The following is a 19,098-nucleotide window of genomic DNA, read 5'->3' as shown; positions in this document are numbered from 1 at the left end:
AAATACTTTCCATTAAATCAGCTACAGACAGGGAAACAGCCCCAAGAAAGGAGTCGTCTCATAGCCACTGTGGAGTTCGAAGAAATCATGAACCTAAGTTAACTTTGAAGAAATAATTGTCACTGAACATCTATTTTGTGGCAGCTTATCTGGACAATGCCACAAAACTGAAATGTTTCCATCAATAATGTCCCCTAGAAATTTCTTACATCAGTTGGTTATTTAAGGTAAACAGTCATGAGGGTAAGTACAGAGATACAGAAATTAATATGAAATCAATTTTACCATTAACAAAGACTATATTGTCAGTCAGCAGTGAGTGCCTGCTGTGTTTAGGGTTAGGCTCAGCAAGGAGTGAGACCGACTCAGTCCCTGACTGGTGAGCTAATGAAAAGTGTGGGAAATAAAACAATGTATACTTAATGGAGCTGAGCTAATCTCATCCCCCTGGCAGAACTCAGGCTCACATCTAACTTCCAGGGACTGAAAATGCAAAACAAACATACTACCTGGCAACTACTTCTCTGTGGACGTTTCCCCACTGCTCAGGATCTTTATCAGTTCCTATATCTAAGTTCAGGTCCTTCAGAGAGACCCCAGCAATGTTCACTCCACTCCACACAGGAACTAAGAAAAAGACACCAAAAAATCTTTTTATTACACGGTATTATATAACAGCATTTTTTTAAGCTTTAGCAAAACTGTTATAATTGCGCTGTCTTTCAAATAGGAATGTTCAACAAAACAAAAAATTCAGATGTCTAAGTCCTGCCCCAAATATGCTAAACTAAGATCTCCCCAGGCATAGGGCCCATAATTCTATCACCTTGGCAGAGATTCTCCACACAAGAAAGTGACAGTTTTAAACTTTCAACTACAGGTAAGTTTTAACCTTTATATGAATGGATTTCAAGGGTTCTTAGGAAAAACTAAGGAAAAAAGGACTACCATCACCACAGCACCTGTCCTCTTCCCTATAATGTTCTCCAGTTAATATAAAGAATTCGTGGGGCGCCTGGGTGGCACAATCGGTTGAGTGTCCAACTCTTGATTTCGGCTCAGGTAGTGATCCCAGGGTCGTGAGACTGAGCCCTGCGTCGGGCTCTGCACTCAGCACAAGGTCCGCTTTCTCCCCCTCCCTCTGCCCTTTCCCCCTGTGCTCAAGCTCTCACTCTCGCTCTAAAATAAATATATTTTTTAATTTTGTTACTTGGATTACAGTACTGAACTTTCTAGAGTGTCCCAAATTAAATATAAACTATATCATGTTACTTAGTGCTGCATTAAGAAAGTCTTTTGATTATAGTAACATTCTCACTTTTTTCAAATCTGAGTTTTTCTGGTAGATTATTAAAATGTGCTTAAATCCACTATTAAAAGGGTCTAGAGGGGAATAAGTCCTTTTTCCCCCCACTCAGGAGCTATTTTACTTTATGATGAAATCTCTGTATGGTCAATAACGTCTAAATATATTTCAGAGAATGAACAGTTCAGTGGTGCTTTTAGGCTTACCGCTCGAGTCTCCATGCTCTCCCAGGACCAACCCATGACAGCTTTCAGAATGGATACCAAGCCTCTGCCCAAGAAACGGAAACGGGCAGTGTCCAGATTACAGCCACTACCAATAACACGGTTTTTGGGAAATGCACTCAACTTCCAGGCTATGTAGGTTAAGATACCCACTGAGAAGAAAAAGTTCTTGTCAGAAAATAAGTTGTCAGAAAATGTTTTTATCTAACATGATACATTTTTTAGGTTTATCTAAAACTGGTAAATCTGATGTTTTATGGGAGAAAAAAAAACATGGTTCTTTATCAACTCCAACTATACCACAATTCCAACAATATCTACCCAACAGAAATAAATTATGAGGGCGCCTGGGTGGCTGAGATGGTTAAGCGTCTGCCTTCGGCCTAGGTCATGATCCCAGGGTCCTGGGATCGAGTCCCGCATCGGGCTCCTTGCTCCTTGGGAGCCTGCTTCTCCCTCTGCCTCTCTCTCTCTCTCTTGCTCTCTGTCTCTCATGAATAAATAAATAAAATCTTAAAAAAAAATTAATAAATAATGAAAAACCTTTTTGTTGCTATCTTGCATAGTCTTTGTGCAAAACACAGTAGTAGGTTCACTCCATAAAAAATTTTGAGAAACGGGTGCCTAGGTGGCTCAGTCGGTTAAGCATCTGACTCCTTTTTTTTTTTTTAAAGATTTATTTGACAGCACAAGCAGGGGGAACGGCAGGCAGAGGGAGAGGGAGAAGCAGGCTCCCCGCTGAACAAGGAGCCCGACGTGGGGCTCGATCCCAGGACCCTGAGTTCACGACCTGAGCCAGAGGCAGACGCTTAACTGACTGAGCCACCCAGGTGCCCCAGCATCTGACTCTCGATTCCAGCTCAGGTCATGATCTCAGGTTCATGGGATCGAGCCCCAGGTCAGGCTCTACACTGGGCGTGTTGCCCGCTTGAGATTCTCTCTCTCTGGCTCCCTCTGCCCCTCCCCTCTCTCCCCCTCTTAAAAAAAAAATTAAAGTAAACGAATGCTCCCTTATCAAGTCTTTTAAATGATAGTTTTCTCAGAGAATAACCCATTTAAAGCAAAAAGCTCAGACAAGGTGGGAACGGAAACAAGCACAGATCTTAGAATATCATTGTTGAGCAAAACATAATCAGGCCTTAGTCCCAGTAGGCAAAGGAAAAATTTTTGGTATAGCCTGATGGTTTGGATGTGTGAACTATTTAAAAAAAATTTTTTTTTTTAAGATTTTATTTATTTGCGAGAGAGAGAATGAGAGACAGCGTGAGAGGGAAGAGGGTCAGAGGGAGAAGCAGACTCCCTGCTGAGCAGGGAGCCCGATGTGGGACTCAATCCTGCGACTCCAGGATCATGACCTGAGCCGAAAGCAGTCGCCTAACCAACTGAGCCACCCAGGCGCCCAGGATGTGTGAACTATTTTAAAATATTAGCTTTATCAGAATTTTTTTCTTACTGAATTTAAAAAGTGGTAACTATAAGCCAAAAGAAGGTCAGTGTAGATGTGGTAATAGCAAAAATGGAATTTTTAACAAAAAAGCAATAGGGATAGAGATACTACATAGTATATGAAACAATCCAACAACATATAATAATCATGAACTCAGAAGCAACCAATAAAATGGCCTCAGAATATATGAAGAAAAATTGGGAATTCCAAGGTGAATCTGATTCATAATCAGTGGAAATTTTTAATATACCCAAGTCAGTAATTAAAAATCAGTAGAAATTAGTAATAACTTAGTAAAAGCAAACAATTAACAATATTTATATAGAATATAGAAAAATCATCATGCCCAATAAAGTTGTTTTTTCCCTTAAATACATAAGGAACATTTATAATTAACTAGATTGCAAACTAAGCCTTACTAGATTTCAAAGAGCTGATGTTAACCCTAAAAGTAACAATAAAAATACCACAGATACCTCCCAAAAAAGTACCTACTGGTAAATTTATATTCTCAAATGCCTCTTTAAAACAAAAATAAAATCAATGACAGGAGTTATTAATCATAAAGTTTAAAAGGAAGTAAAGAACAGACTATACTAGGATGAAAAAAAAAACAGTATCGATAAAATAGAAAGCTAGTTGCCAGGGAGAGGAGAACTTAAAATTAGAAAAATATTTAGCAAAACTAGGAGGGGAAAGGGCAATGTCACAAACAAATAATATTAGGAAACAGAATTAACCACAGAGAAGTTCAAAAAGTCATAAGATATGACCTTGAGGCTGGGAGGCATGATTGCGGCAGGGGGAAAGGGGGATACAACTTCTCATAAAATATGAAATACATGCCAGTACATTTAAAAACTTAGATGAAATGATCAAGTCTAGAAAACTTCCTAAAATGACTTAAGAAATGGAAAATCTGAATAAACAAATATACATTAATGAACTATTCAAAATCTATCCCCGCACCATTTCAAATTGTTTTACAGATGAGTTTTATCAAAACTTCAAGGAACAGTTCGTTCTTCTCTCATGCAACCCGTTTTTTATTTGATAACAAAAAGATTTTGGTAGGAATAGTAAAACCCTGATATTAAAATTAAGCAAAGACCAAAAGAAAAATAATAAACCCATATCACTTATTTACATAGATGCCAACAAGTACTAAATAAAATATTAACAAATATAATTAAGTGGGGTCTTTGAAAATACTTTATGACCAAGTAGAGTTTACCCCAAAAATACAAAGACAGTTCAGTATCAGAAAATCTATTAATATACCACATGAGATTTAAAGGAAAAGACATATATGATTATTTGAATTGTAGAAAAAAATTATGAAATTCCAAGCCCATTTAGAGTTTAAAAAAAACAAAACTCAGGGCGCCTGGGTGGCTCAGTTGGTTAAGCGACTGCCTTCGGTCCCAGGATCAAGTCCCGCATCGGGCTCCCTGCTCGGCAGGGAGTCTGCTTCTCCCTCTGACCTTCCCCCTTCTCATGTGTGCTCTCTCTCTCTCTCTCACTCTCTCAAATAAATGAATAAATAAAATCTTTAAAAAAATAAAAATAAAAAATAAAACTCAACAACCTAGGAAAAGCAGGAAACTTCCTTAACCTCAAAAAGATATCTATGAAAATCCAAAACAAACATTATACATAATGAAGAAAAATTAGCATTTTCATTAAAAGTCAGGAACAAGGGCGCCTGGGTGGCCTAGTTGCTTAAGCGACTGCCTTCGGCCAGGTCATGATCCCGGGGTCCAGGGATCGAGTCCCACATCGGGCTTCCCTTGCTCTGCGAGGAGCCTGCTTCTCCCTCTCCCTCTGCCTGCCACTCTCCCTGCTTGTGCTCGCTGTCAAGTAAATAAATAAAATCTTAAAAAAAAAAAAAAAAAAGAAAAGTCAGGAACAAGACAAGGATACCCACTACCAGTGTTTCCATTTAACACTGTACTGGAGATCCTCTTAGCTAATGCAATAGGGCAGGAAAAAGATAAAGGTCTTAAGAATAAACAAGTCTTTATTTGGAGATGGTACAATTATCTAAGAGAAAATGTTTGATAATCCATGAACTACTGAAATTAAAGAACAGAAAGAAAAAAGAACAGAGACATGTGAGACACCATTAAACACACCAACATATGCATTACAGTAATATAAGAAAGAGGAGAGTAAGAAGCACAGCAGTTATTTGAAGAAATAACGGCTGAAACTTCCCAAATTGATAAAACATTTATCTGCACAGATACTTCCGGAACTCCAAGTAAGATAAACTGAGATTCTCACTTAGACACATTATAGTCAAACTGTCAAAAGCCAAAGAGAAATACTGGAGATAGCAAGAGAAACCAGACTTGCTGCATACAAGGGACCCAAAATAAGTTAACGGCTGACTTCTCATCTGGAGCAGTGGAGGCTGGAAGACAGCTGAATGACATTCACAGTGCTGTAAGAGAAACTCCACCAAGAATTCTCGACCTAGCAAATCTATATTTCCAAAAATGAAGGCAAAATAGAGACATTCCCGAATAAAGAGAATTCACTGCTAGCACTTCTGCCCTACAAGAAATACTAAAGGAAGTTATTCAGGCTGAAAGGAAGTGATATCAGGCAGCAATTCGAATTGAAATGAAGAAATAAAGAGTACCGGTAATAGTGATATGTAGCAACTGTAAAAACAAAAACAAAACTATAATTTATATGTACATAATTTTATAATATCATATATAAAACAATTATAAATAAATACAATTTATATATAAAAATGTGTGTGTACACACACACCCTTATTTAAAACTGCATAAAACAATTATCTATAAAATTTAATTATTGGGCCTACAAGATATAGAGAGAAAAGGTATTTGACAATAACAACCCCGAGGAGGGAGAAGAGAAAGAAGCTAGAGTAGAGCAAGGAAGTGACACCAGACAATAACTCAAATCTAGATGAAGAAATAAAGAATACCAGAAATGAAAAATTAAGGGTAATATAAAAAACTTAATAAATATATATTTTCTTCTCTTAGCTTCTACAAAAGACACAAGATTATATATATAAAGCAATAACTGTAACACTGTATTGTTGATTTTGTTATATAAACGTAATATATAAAATAATAGCACAAAAGTCAGTGAGGGGCTGATACCATAATGGAGCAAAGTTTCTATATTTCGTTGGAATTAAATGTGCAAAAATGTGAAGTAGATCATGGTATGTTGAGCTGTATATTGTAACCCCAAGAGCAACCACTAAAAAACAAAAACCCTCAAAAACCATAGTTAAAAACAAATAAAGGAATTAAAATGGTGCTTCAGAAAATATCCCCTTAATGCAAAAAAGTCAGTAAAGGAGGAACTGAGGAACAAAAGAAGATATAAGACAGATAGAAAACAAAGAGAAAAATGGCCAAAATAAATCCAAACATATCAATAAAAATATTCAATGTGAATAAATAATCCATTCAAAAGACAGTTTTTCGAACTGAATAAAACAAGATCTAATATTGCTCTGTAGAAGAGTCACATTGTAAATTTAAAGATATAAATAGCATATGAAACAAATCTAACACTGTTAACTACACTGGAATAAAAATAAAACTATAAATAGGTTGAAAGTAAAAGGATGGAAAATTATACACCATACAAATGTGAGTCTGAGTAGTTCTATTAATGTCAGACACATTTTTTTGAAGTTACTAGAAACAAAGAGGGATATTTTAAAATAATAAAAAGTAATTCATCAGTAAGTTATAACAGTTATAAACATAGGCCCCTAAAATACATAAAGCAAACTGACAAAACTAAAGGGAAAAGTAAACGATTCAATAACAAAAACTGAAAACTTCAACACCCCGCTCTTGATTATGGATAGAACTACTCAGGTAATCAGCAAGGACACAGAAGACCTGAAAAACCAGTTAGAACTAAGTTACACAGAACCCCAACAGCAGAATATACATTCTCAAGGGCACATGCATCTTGTCCATGCTAGGCCACAAAAGAAATTTCAACAAATTTAAGAGAGTTGAAATACAAAGTATATTCTTATACCAGAACAGACATTTGAAATCAACAACATAAGAAAATCAGAAAAATTCACAAGTATTTGAAAAACAACACGTTCCCCTTAAGTAACAAGTGGTTCGAAACACAATCTGAAGAGACTCTTCCTCCCACTGCCAAGTCATACAGCGGCGGAGGCTCGGGTGCCAGGGCCCAGGCAGGCACTGCTGCCAGAGGTGTGGTGGACACCCCACGGCTTCACCAGAGGTGCTGAAGACGCCCTCATCCACAATGCAATGTGGAATTAATGTGGAATTAATGAAGATGCCAAAGCCTTAGAGAAGCACCAAGCCCATCTTTGTGTGTTTCATCCAAATGTGATGAGCCTATGTACGTCAAGTTGGTGAAGCTCCTTTGTGCTGAGCACCAAATTAACCTAATTAAGGTTTGACAACAATGAGAAACTAGGGGAATGAGTAGGCATCTGTAAAACTGACAGAGGGAAAACCCTATAAAGTGACTGGTTGCTGTTGTGTGGTGGTTAAGGACGATGGCATAGAATCTCAGGCCAACGAGGTCATCAAGGAGTACTTTGGATGCAAGAAAAGAAATCAAAAACTTGGCTCTTGCTCCTCAAAAGAGAAAAAAATATCTTAAGAGAAATTTAAAAATACTTGAGACAAAAGAAACAAAAACACTATATACCAAAATTTATGAGATGCAGCTTCTCTGAGCTTAAAGGAAAATCAATACCCATAAATGCCCACTACAAAACAAAAAAGATTTCAAATCAATAACCTAACCTTCTATCTTAAAAAATAAGAAAAAGAAGAGCACACTAAACCCAAAGGAAAGAGAAGAAAAGATAATGAAGATTAGGATGCAAATAAAAATGAAGCAAAATAGAAAGTCAATAGAGAAAATTAATGACATCACAAATGGGTTCTTTGAGAAGATCAACAAAATTGAAAAACCTAGTCTGGCCAAGCTAGATTGTCCAAGAAAAAGAAGAGAAGGAATCAAATTACTAAAATCAGGAATGAAAGAGGGGATCATCACTATCGACTTCAGAGAAATAAGATAATATGGGAATAATATGAACTATGAGCCAACAAATTAGATAATTTACATAAATAGGTAAATTCCTGGAAAGACAGAAACTACTAAAACTACTCAAATAGAAAATCTGAATAGACATACAAGAAAAAGAGATTAAATCAGTAATTGGGAAATCTTCCCAAAAGCAAAGGCTTCACTAGGGAATTCTACTAAACATTCAAACAATACCAGTCCTTCACAAACTCTTCCAGAATGGAAGAAGGAACACTTCACTACTCATTCTGTGAGGACATTATTACCCAAAGGTAGACAAAGACCCCTCTGGAAAAACATTTTCCCTCAAGAATGTAAATATGAACATCCTCAACAAAATGTTAGCAAACTAAATCCAACAGCATTAAAATAGATTATACATAAGGACTAGGGAGATTTATCCCAGAATTGGCTTAACATCCAAAAACCAATTGGTGTAACCCATTAATAAAGTAAAAACAAAAAAAGAGTGTCTCAAGAGACAAAAAGCATTTGACAGGGGCATCTGGGTAGCTCAATAGGTTAAGCATCTGCCTTTGGCAGCCAGGGTCCTGGGATCGAGCCCTGGGTCAGGCTCCCTGCTCAGCGGGGAATCTGCTTCTCCCTCTCCTTCTGCCCCTCCACACCCCCGGCTCTTTCTCTCTCTCAAGTAAGTAAATTAAATCTTTAAAAAAAAAAAAAAAAAGCATTTGACAAAATCCAACACCCATTCATGGTAAAAACCCTCAACAAACTAGGAATAGAACAGAATGTCCCCAATATAATAAAGAGCATCTATGAAAAACATACAGTTAACATTATCCTTAAATTGGGAACTAAGGTAAGGATGCCCACTCTCACCACTTTTATGCAATACTGTATTAAAGGTTTTAGCCAAGGCAATTATGCAAAAAAGAAAGAAAAGCCATTCAGAGTAGAAGGGAAAAATAAAACTATATTCACAGACATGATCTTGTATACAGAAAATTCTAAGAAACTACTATCTTAAATCGACTAATCTAAAAATCTAAAAAAGTGGAAGATTTGTAGACTGAAAACTATAAAACATTGCTGAAAGTAATTAGAGAAGTCCTAAATAAATAAATGGGAAGACATCCCACAGACATCAGTCGGAAGACTTAGTATTGTCAAGATGGAAATACTACCAAAACCAGTCTACAGATTCATTGTACTCTTTATCAAAATCTCTGCAGGCTTTTTTGCAGACATTGACAAGCTGGTTCTAAAATTCATGTGGAAATGCAAAGGATTCAGAAAAGCCAAAACAATCTTGAACAAAGTTGGAGGAGTTAACACCTCCTAATTTCAAAACTTACCACAAAGCCACAGTAATTGACACATGTCTAAATAGTATGGAGTGATCTTCATGATATGTTATTAAACTAAAGAAGAGGACGAGGGACTCCTAGCTGGCTCAGTTGGAGGAGCGTGCAACTCTTTATCTTGAGGTTGTGTGTTCGAGCTCCACATTGGGTGTGGAGAGTATGTAAATAAAATAAAAAGGATAGAGAAAAGTGTACATAGAAACAAAAAGCGTTTTATAAACAATAAAAATTTTCAACGACTACTTATTTAAAAATGGAGGCTAAAGGGAAAAGAGGACAGAGATAGAAGCTAGACTTCTTGTAGCCATGTAAATATTTAATAAAATTATCAAACAAAAAAATATCAAAATTTAAATAGCAGTTCCTTGGGGCGCCTTGGTGGTTCAGTCAGTTAAGCGTCTGCCTTTGGCTGAGGTCATGATCCCGGGGTCCTAGGATTGAGCCCCGCATCGGGCTCCCTGCTCGGCGGGGAATCTGCTTCTCCCTCTTCCTCTGCACCTCCCCCTGCTTGTAAATCCTCTCTCATGCTCTCACTCTCTCAAATAAATAAAATCTTTAATAAATAGCAGTTCCTCGGTATCAAAATTGAAATGAATAAACGTAATCATGTACTCAGTTTTGTCCTACCTGCAGACAAAACCTATTCCAAATGACTTTAAAATACAGTAATTTGACTGAATATCCCAGCCCAGAGTTCTGAGCTCCAGACTCAGCTACCTGTTTGATATTTCTTCCTGAATGTTTTCAGATATCTGGAATTTAACATGTCTCAATTGGAAGTCTTGATTTTTCTCCCCTAAACCCAACAACCTCTCCTACTTCCCTCACTGACTCCCACCCCTTGAGAGCATCCAACCCGGGTAAATGGAGCCACCATCCAATTAGTTGCTCAAGGAAAAAAAAATCTAGAAGTAATTTTTTATTCCTTCCTGTCCCTCACTACATACAATCAGCAGTCCTGCACATTTGATCTCCAAAATATATCTTGAATTTGTCCACTTTATTCATGCACCAGTGAGGAGTTGTACAATTCTGGAAAGTCAGGCAGTAAACTAGAGTGCTACTTTCACTTCTGCACCCTCAATAATCTGGAAAACAGCTCAGATATGAAAACCTTTAGAATGTAAACTTCAAAAGTCATATGATTAAACAAATTATGCTTTCATATGTGCTAGTGTTTAAGGAAATCTTCATTATAGTAATACACATTGATTACAACTGTGCAGAATATGTTACTTTAACAAAATCAGAACACATTCTGGTTATTACATCAGTTTAGAATTTAAATATTTTTCTCCGGGCCCCTGGGTGGCTCAGTCAGTTAAGCAGCTGACTCTTTATTTCTGCTCAGGTCATGATCTCAGGGTCCTGGGATCCAGCTATGAGTCAGGCTTCATGCTCAGTGGGAAGTCTGCTCCAGGATTCTCCCTCTCCCTCTCCCCCTCCCCTTACTCACGCTCTCTCCCTCTCTCCAAAAAAATAAATATCTTTAAAAAAATATTTTTTTTCTACCAAGTTACTAAACCCACCCCCATAAAAATTCTTCAGTGAACAATCAAAACAAAGCTGACATGGATTGGAAACAAAAAATCAGTTTGCAGCATGGACTATATTGGATAATACTGGGAATAATTAATTTAAACATGGACACATTTTGCTGGACTAAATCAAGGTGTTTCTCCTTTTATCTGGCGTGCACCTGCTTGATAATCACTATGTTGGAGTTTGCAGTGACAAGGTAATCTGGGGAAAAATTTGAATAGAAAATATATTATGGAAGAAAACATCTGACATTTAAGTACACCTTTCCTGTTAGGCTCAATCACCACACTGTGTTTACTAAAGAGTGGGGTTTTTTTAGATCTACTATGCCCAAAGCACTCTTTTAGATTCAGGAAATGTCACTAAGTTTTACTAAACTTATTGAAGTTTTCCTTGGACATTTTTAAAAAACCTCCTAACTGGGGTGCCTGGGTGGCTCAGTCAGTTAATCATCTGCCTCAGTCTGTTAATCGTCTGCCTCAGGTCATGATCCCAGAGTCCTGGGATCGGGCCCCACATCGAGCCCCACATCGGGCTCCCTGCTCGGGTGGGAGTCTGCTTCCCCCTCTCCCTTTGCCCCTCTCCCCACTCGTGCTCACTCACTCTCTCTCAGATAAATAAAATCCTTAAAAAAAAAAAAAAAAGAACTTAGGCTTTTGAGTCAAATAGAACTGAGTTCAAATCCTTATTCCACTTAACTTCAGTTCACAGATGCATCATCTGTAAAACCTCATAGAGTTGTGCTAAGGATTAAATAATACACATAAAGTGCTTAGCTCTGGCACAGTGTCTGGCACAAAACAGACAATCGATTAACGATAATTGTTATGATAACTAGTATTACTGCTGCTCACAGGAAATCAGTCTGGTGCTGTAGGAAACCCTGAAAACAAATGGAAGTAAAACCTAATGAAATCTGAACAAGATGTTATGAGTGTACAGGGAGCAACCAACTTTGTAAGAACTGAGGAAGAGGCACCTGGGTGCCTCAGTTGGTTAAGCGTCCGACTCTTGATTTTGGCTCAGGTCCTGATGTCAGGGTTGTGAGGTCAAGCCCCATGTCAGGCTCCTCGCTCAGCAAGGAGACGGCTTGAAATTCTCTCTCCCCCTCTCCCTCAATCCCTCCCCCTGCTCACGCTTGGACGCAGGCGTGTGCTCTCTCTCTCTCAAATAAATCAATCTTAAAAAAAAAAGAAGAAGAACTGAGGAAGTCTTCATAAAGGGAGATAAAGATATGATTTTCTTATTTATTCATGTAGCATTAGAATAATTATAGTACTTAACTATGACATTAATCTTTACTAGAAACAAAGTTTGGCATTTTCATGAAAGGGCTGCCATGTTGAAGATCCATTGTCTCACCAGTCAATTTGCCTTCATCAACATCCACAAAGGCAAGTTCATCACTCAAACACTAAAAGAAATTAGTCAAAAGCAGGGGGAGGGAGTGAGCCTCTTAATTAAGTGCAGAATGAAAGAAAATTCTTATACCATCAATCTATGTGTACCTTATGAGTTATTAGACTCAAAAGGAGACATAGTATGTTCAACATTTCATGATACAAAAGTCCAAACCAGAAGAGATACAAGGAAAGTTTCAGTTCACACTTAGGAAAACAAGAGAAATTGTTTAATAAACAGAAGAGTCTCTGAAGGTAGTGAACACCTCTTTATGCTGAGGCTGCACAATGACAAAGCAGGGATTCTGTAGAAGGAATTTCTCATCAGACTATGAGCTCCTTGAGAACAGGAAGTGTTTATTCATCTCCACTGTGATGCTTCGCACCAACCTAGCACATAGGAGCTCAATAAGTTTTTTAAATAAATGGATTAAAATATAAGGCCCCTTCCAACTCTAAAATTTTATAGCTCTATAATCGGGCAATACTACCTGCGAAAATTAATCAGTACTATTATTTCTAGCATACTACGTAAGAAAGGAGGGAAAATAATGTATTTGTATCTGCAAAAGAAACACTTGAAGATACACAAGAAACTAATTTAAATGGGTGCCTATAGCAGATGTTGGAGGAAAGCCTGGATGGAAACTAGATGAAATATATACTTCGCCAGGTATATCTGTTTTTATTACTTTTATTTTGTAATCTTGTGAATGTATTATTTTTTGAAAAAAATGTTTTAAATAACTACAAATTTTTATGAATTCTAAGTAACTAAAATTTTCACTGAAAAAAATGACTGTTCTAGTACTTAGAAATAAATAATCAAGCATCTACAATTTAAGCATATGTCCAACTTATATTGTTGGATATTTTACTTTATTCTAATTAATAGAAATCCAAAGTCAAGCACTTTAAATTTTAAACTACATCATAATTGATTAGCTCAGAAGTCTAAACTCTATCACGAGGGAAATGCTGTTGCTTAATGAGACGCCAATGCTTTCTGAATACTCTGAATTATTCAGTGATTGTAGTAGTATATAGCAGGATTTATATAGTATCGATAAAATTATCTTTGAAAAGCTAATTTTTAAAATGTACTGTTACCCCAGTAACAATGAGCACGCTCAGCACCCAGATCTTGGTTTATATAGTACCATTCTCCAGTAACAGGAACTAGGGATCCTTGGAAAAAAGGTTGATTTGGCCCTGGAGCAGAAAATATACAAGATGAAGAAGCTGAAACATAGTGCCAAAAAGTAAGGAAGTGCTCAAAACAAAACAAAAGCCTTATGTCGATGGGGTATGTCAAAGGCACACAGTAGTCAACTGAATAAGCTTCCAGTGGCCAAAGATGGAACAATTTGAGAAACAAAATCAATGAAGACATACTGGATTATAACCCAAAATATAAAATCCATGAATCCATACTAATATTTACAAATGAATTAATAGGGTGGAAGAAACAAATCTCCCATGCAGAATTCCAAATAATTTATGTAGACATTCCACTCTCAGAGGAAGCGTAACTCCCTACCTCTTTAAGTGTGGGCTGTACATAGAGACTTCCTTCCAAAGAGCATAGTATGGAAAGGGGGAAAAAAAGAGTAACTTTAAGTAGAGAAACCTAATACTATCTCAGCCAGGTGACTGAGGTCAACATCAACCATGATAAATCATGTTTACAGTATGTACTCTGGTTATGATGTGATGAAAATGTCACTTTAAATCTGTGTCTTCCTCCCAAAAATCCATAACCCATCTAACCATGAGAAAAATACCAAATTCCAATAGAGGGGCATTCTACAAAATACCTGACTAATAATCCTCAAAACTGCCAGTCATCAAAAACAAAGTCTAAGAAACAGTCAGTCTAGAGGAGCCTAAGGAGACATGATGACTAAGTGTAATGTGGTACGCTTGATGGGATCCTGGAACAGAAAAAAAGGGCATTAGGTAAAAATTAAGGAAATCTGGGTAATGTATGGATTTTAGTTAATGATAACGTACAGATGTTGGCTCATTAATTATGACAGATATACCATATGATGTAAATAACTGGATGTGAGGTAAAGATAGAACTCCGTACTTTTCAATTTTTCTGTAAATCTAAAACTGTTATTAAAAAAATAAGGTCTAGGGGGCGCCTGGGTGGCTCAGTCGGTTAAGCGGCTGCCTTCGGCTCAGGTCATGATCCCAGGGTCCTGGGATCGAGTCCCACATCGGGCTCCCTGCTCAGCGGAGAGCCTGCTTCTCCCTCTCCCTCTGCCTGCCTCTCTGCCGACTTGTACTCTCTATGTCAAATAAATAAATAAAATCTTAAAAAAAAAAAAAAAAAAATAAGGTCTAAAAAAATAAGTCCATAAAAAAGTATTTTAACTCAATCTCTCTGGACACTTTCCATATTTATAAAAATGAAGGTGGGTAGAATATCCACTCTCCGCATTTGCTATCCTGTACTTTCTCCCTCTTAACATGCATTTGGCTTTTATTCTTTCATTCAACTACTATCTATTACACTAGGCATGGTTCTAGACTTGGGATACAGCAATAAATGGAATAAAGATTCCTGCCCTCATAGATATCACATTATAGTAGTGAAAGTTTATGTATTGTGGTATAATTCAGTAATTTTCAAAAACATTGCCATTTCTTTACTAGGTTTGTACCATAAATTTCTGCCAATAAAGTAATAAACAATTCCTACAGACAATTATTCCTTATCAGCAAGGAGCTATTTAAGATATCACCACCTCGGGACACCTGGGTGGCTCAGTCGCTGGGCGTCTGCCTTCGGCTCAGGTCATGATCCTAGGGTCCTGGGATCGAGTCCCGCATCAGGCTCCCTGCTCCGCGGGGAGCCTGCTTCTCCCTCTGCTTGTGCTCTCTCTCTCTGACAAATAAATAAAATCTTAAAAAGAAAAAAAAAAAAAGATATCACCACCTCCATGGGGCACCTGGGTGGCTCAGTTGGTTGAGCACCCCACTCTTGATTTGGGCTCTGGTTATGATCTCAGGGTCCTGGGATGGAGCCCTGGGTCGGGCTCCGACCTCCGCATTGGGATTTTTTCTCTCCCTCTGCTTCTGCGCCGCACCCCACCCACCCCGCTCACACTCTCACACACTCTCTCGCTCTCAAATAAATAAATAAATCTTAAAAAAAAAAAAAAAAGTATCACCACCTCCTTGAATGAAAGAAGTTGCCAAGGCTAGGGCCAGGAGAGGAAGAGATTAAAGTGAGCCTTAACCTGGGACTTTGTAGGGGTATTGTGCACCACATTTTCTAAGACATACAAATGCTATACTTGTCAGCATCAGAGAATTCAAGCTCTAGGAGCTTGTGGCTATTACTTTCTTTTTATGGATAGGGCCCAATCCATCCCTATCAAAGCAAGATAGTAAATAAATCTTTTACTTCAAGGTTTTCTGTACATATTATCTCTATACTTATCTATTCATGCAACCTGCCTTTTTTCCTCCTTCATAAAACAGACCTAATAATTACTTTTTGGGATTTTATTAAATAACATATATAAAGTATATTGTTTTCATTATTATTGATGTTGACAACAAATGTATTGGTTTTCATGTACGTGTATTCTTCATTAGCAATGACGACACTGCTGATAAAGGCATTATAGTTGATAGGACAAAATGAGTCACTGGGAATTCATATGATTGCTAGGAGCCGCAGTTGACAGAGGCTGACGTTCTTAGTGCCTTAAGGACACTTAGGTCATCTAGATGAAACCCGGGGCCAATCCTTTAAATCCAATAATCATGTCAGGATTAAAGGCTATAGAAAGGTAGCTTAAGGAAATTTTATAGATATTCCATTAATAAAAGCAAAGCATAGCTCCAAGAGTTTATTTTTACGAAAACATTATGGATTCAAACCAGGGTAATGTTCTTAGAAAGGGGTCAGAATCTTTTTAGTCCTGTGTCTAGCCATTTAACTGGAAGCTAACTTAATCTGCCACATCAATACTAAGAACTAACTAAAACTAACCCCACTTGGATAAGGAAGAAGGGAAATAAAGATAGAGACTAGGAAATAGGAGAGAGATTTTTAAAGGAAAAAGATTATTATATTGTACTAGTAGGACACCCACCACAACGGACAGGTTGTACACTTCTTTTCTGCCATCTATTTCTTCAGTGTGTGTGTGTGTGAGCTGTTTCCCAGTCAAGCGAAGGGGTACTTCATACGGTCACATCACATGAGCGGAAGTGAAAGGTGTCAACATTCTAACCCATAGGATACCATCATAAAAACTAGAAAAAGCACCCTGCTCTGGGTGAAACAATTAGAAAAGCGCACCTTTACCTCTGGACTAAACCAGCAGGGACTGGATAGGGCCCCCCATTCACCCCTTTAACTGGATACAACCTGCACAACCATATGCAGTAGCCTTACATCCAAAGGAGGGAAACTTCGTTAACCCTATGGCAGAGAACACATAACTTACTTTCAATAATACGCTGGCTGCACAGGCCACACCAACGGCTCCAGTTCCTATAATGGAGATTTTACTGTGATGAGCGGCCTCCTCTGAAGTGAAATTCTTAGTAAGTTCACCCTTGACAGTCGCCATCTTGGAAACCTAACAGAGTTGAGGAAAAACTGCAAAGCCACTTCCAGATTCGGAACTGGTCTACAGTGAGAGAGGCCTCATAGAGAACTCCTGGGTCCCTGTGGGAAGAGAGGTGCTGTAGACCCAACAGAGAACGACAAAAGTGGCTGGCAAAGAAGCTGGGTGGTTTCTGGCCAGCACCCCAACACCCAGGAGGCAAACCAAGGGGGTGGGAGAGTGGGGAGAAGGGTGGTGTAAGTTAAGAGGAATTAAGGAGTGAAGGCAAAGGGGCTGCTCCACCAAAAACGATACGACAGTCAGGACACCTGTTCCTCCCCTCCCCACCCCCTAGCCCAGCTCTCAGCTCCAGCACTGAGCTCCGGCCCAAGACCGCCAGGCGCGCGGTACTTCCGGCCACACTTACACGGGTGAAGGGCCAGCCACCCCTGACCGGGATGCGTGCGGTCTGCAAGGGACACAGAGCCATCCTCAGGCAAAAGAAATTCGCTCCCGCGGCGCCCACGCTCCAGCTGGTCTGCAGGACTCCAGCAGCCGAGTACATGGCCACCCTCTCAGGAGGCAGACGAAAAGAAGGGAGGAAAAGGGCAGAACTGTCGGAGGCTGCAAGGGGGAAAACCGTTGGCTACTGAGGCTGCGCAAGGCCCCGCCCAGCTCGTGCGGCCCTCGTGGGGTCTTCGCACACCTGGAGCAGAGGATCGGCCAGGAGGCGGGCTCTGATGTACTGCACCTGCCCCTGCGCCGGCTGCTCGTCACCTGCACCAGCGGAGGGCTGAGGTTTCTGTAGTTGGCGGGCTTCAGGGAGGCTCCTTGGGCTCCTGGGCTCCAAGAGCTCGAGGTGCAAAAGATAACAATGAACTAGAGAAGGGCACCTGGGTGGCTCAGTTAGTTGAGCGGACTGCCTTCGGCTCAGGTCATGATCCTGGAGTCCCAGGATGGAGTCCTGCATCGGGCTCCCTGCTCAGTGGGGAGTCTGCTTCTCCCTCCGACCCTCCCACCCCCTCATGCTCTCTCTCTCTCTCATTGTCTCTCAAATAAGTAAATGAAATCTTAAAAAACAACAACAATGAACTAGAGAGTCTCAGCTATCAAACCGAGTACTGCTTGCCCAGAACTCATCCACTGGAGAGCCCGAGTAAATTTATTTCTAACCAAACCTTGTCTGGATGTATCCAAAAAGGGCTTTTTGACTCTCCCTTGGGAACTTTTCCCCAGAGCAGCTGGAGAAAGATCTGCATGCTACTTTTAACCACCCACAAATGTGAGCCAAAGCAGAGAGAGTAAAAATTTTAAAACCTTCTATGCAAAGGGGATTTTTAAATAAGATATGAAATCCTAAGAATTTGATCAGTGCAGGGCTGATAACCATTTCCACTAGTGGATGGGAAAGCTTAACTCATTATTTATGAAGTAGTTAAATGCAGAATCCAAAATTCCCCTCTTATCCTTTGGGATACACCAAGGTTTCTAGTTCTCTTGTCCCACCACGTTCTACCTAATTGTTTTCTAACTCATTTGTGAATCATAATACATAATACACCTCTGACAAATTCTTTTAGAAGAAATAGAGCAGTGTTTCTCAAACTTTTTTTCATTATCTCTCCCTCAAGGGCCTTTTTAGACTTTCTCTGCCGATCATTCAGCTCCACCCACCCCCAGCATGAAATTAAATATTAAAGAATAAGAGGGGCAGCTGGCTAGCTCTGTCCATGGAGCAAGCGACTCTTGATCTCGGGATTGTGAGTTCAGCCCCCATGTTGGGTGTAGAGATTACTTAAAAATAAAATCTGAAAAAAAAATAAAGAATAAGATTTTGTCTGGTAAGGTTGAACTTCAGGCAGCGAAACCCTTGTAATATCTAATATTTTCCCCCAAACCCCCCCATAACCAATTTTACACTCTTGGGGGTGATATTGCCCCCTGTTGAGAATACACCATGTGGAGCAGTTTTACTTCCTAGAATATTCCTTGTAGAAACTATATTTTGCACCCTTTCAATATCTGCAAGGATTTCCTAAAATGAAGTTTTAATTTGTTGTACAAAGAACAGCTTTAAAAAAAAAAAGGCAAAATCCACATTAGACTCCCCCATCCCTGCTATCCTAACTAAACTCTCTCATGATCCTGTTTTGTGCATTCAAAAGAAGAGGAAACAAGGAAAAAGA

General features: G+C 38.8%; 1 pseudogene; it reads right to left on the bottom strand.

The window, feature by feature from the left end:
- Positions 1 to 458: 458 nt before the first annotated feature.
- LOC116638430 lies at positions 459 to 16,936 on the bottom strand (annotated as a pseudogene).
- Positions 16,937 to 19,098: the final 2,162 nt, after the last annotated feature.

This window comes from Phoca vitulina, unplaced genomic scaffold, assembly GCF_004348235.1.
Source record: "Phoca vitulina isolate PV1807 unplaced genomic scaffold, GSC_HSeal_1.0 scaffold16, whole genome shotgun sequence".
NCBI classification, from domain to species: domain Eukaryota; kingdom Metazoa; phylum Chordata; class Mammalia; order Carnivora; family Phocidae; genus Phoca; species Phoca vitulina.
Note: the sequence above shows the minus strand (reverse complement) of the source record. Positions and strands in the feature narration are given on the sequence as shown.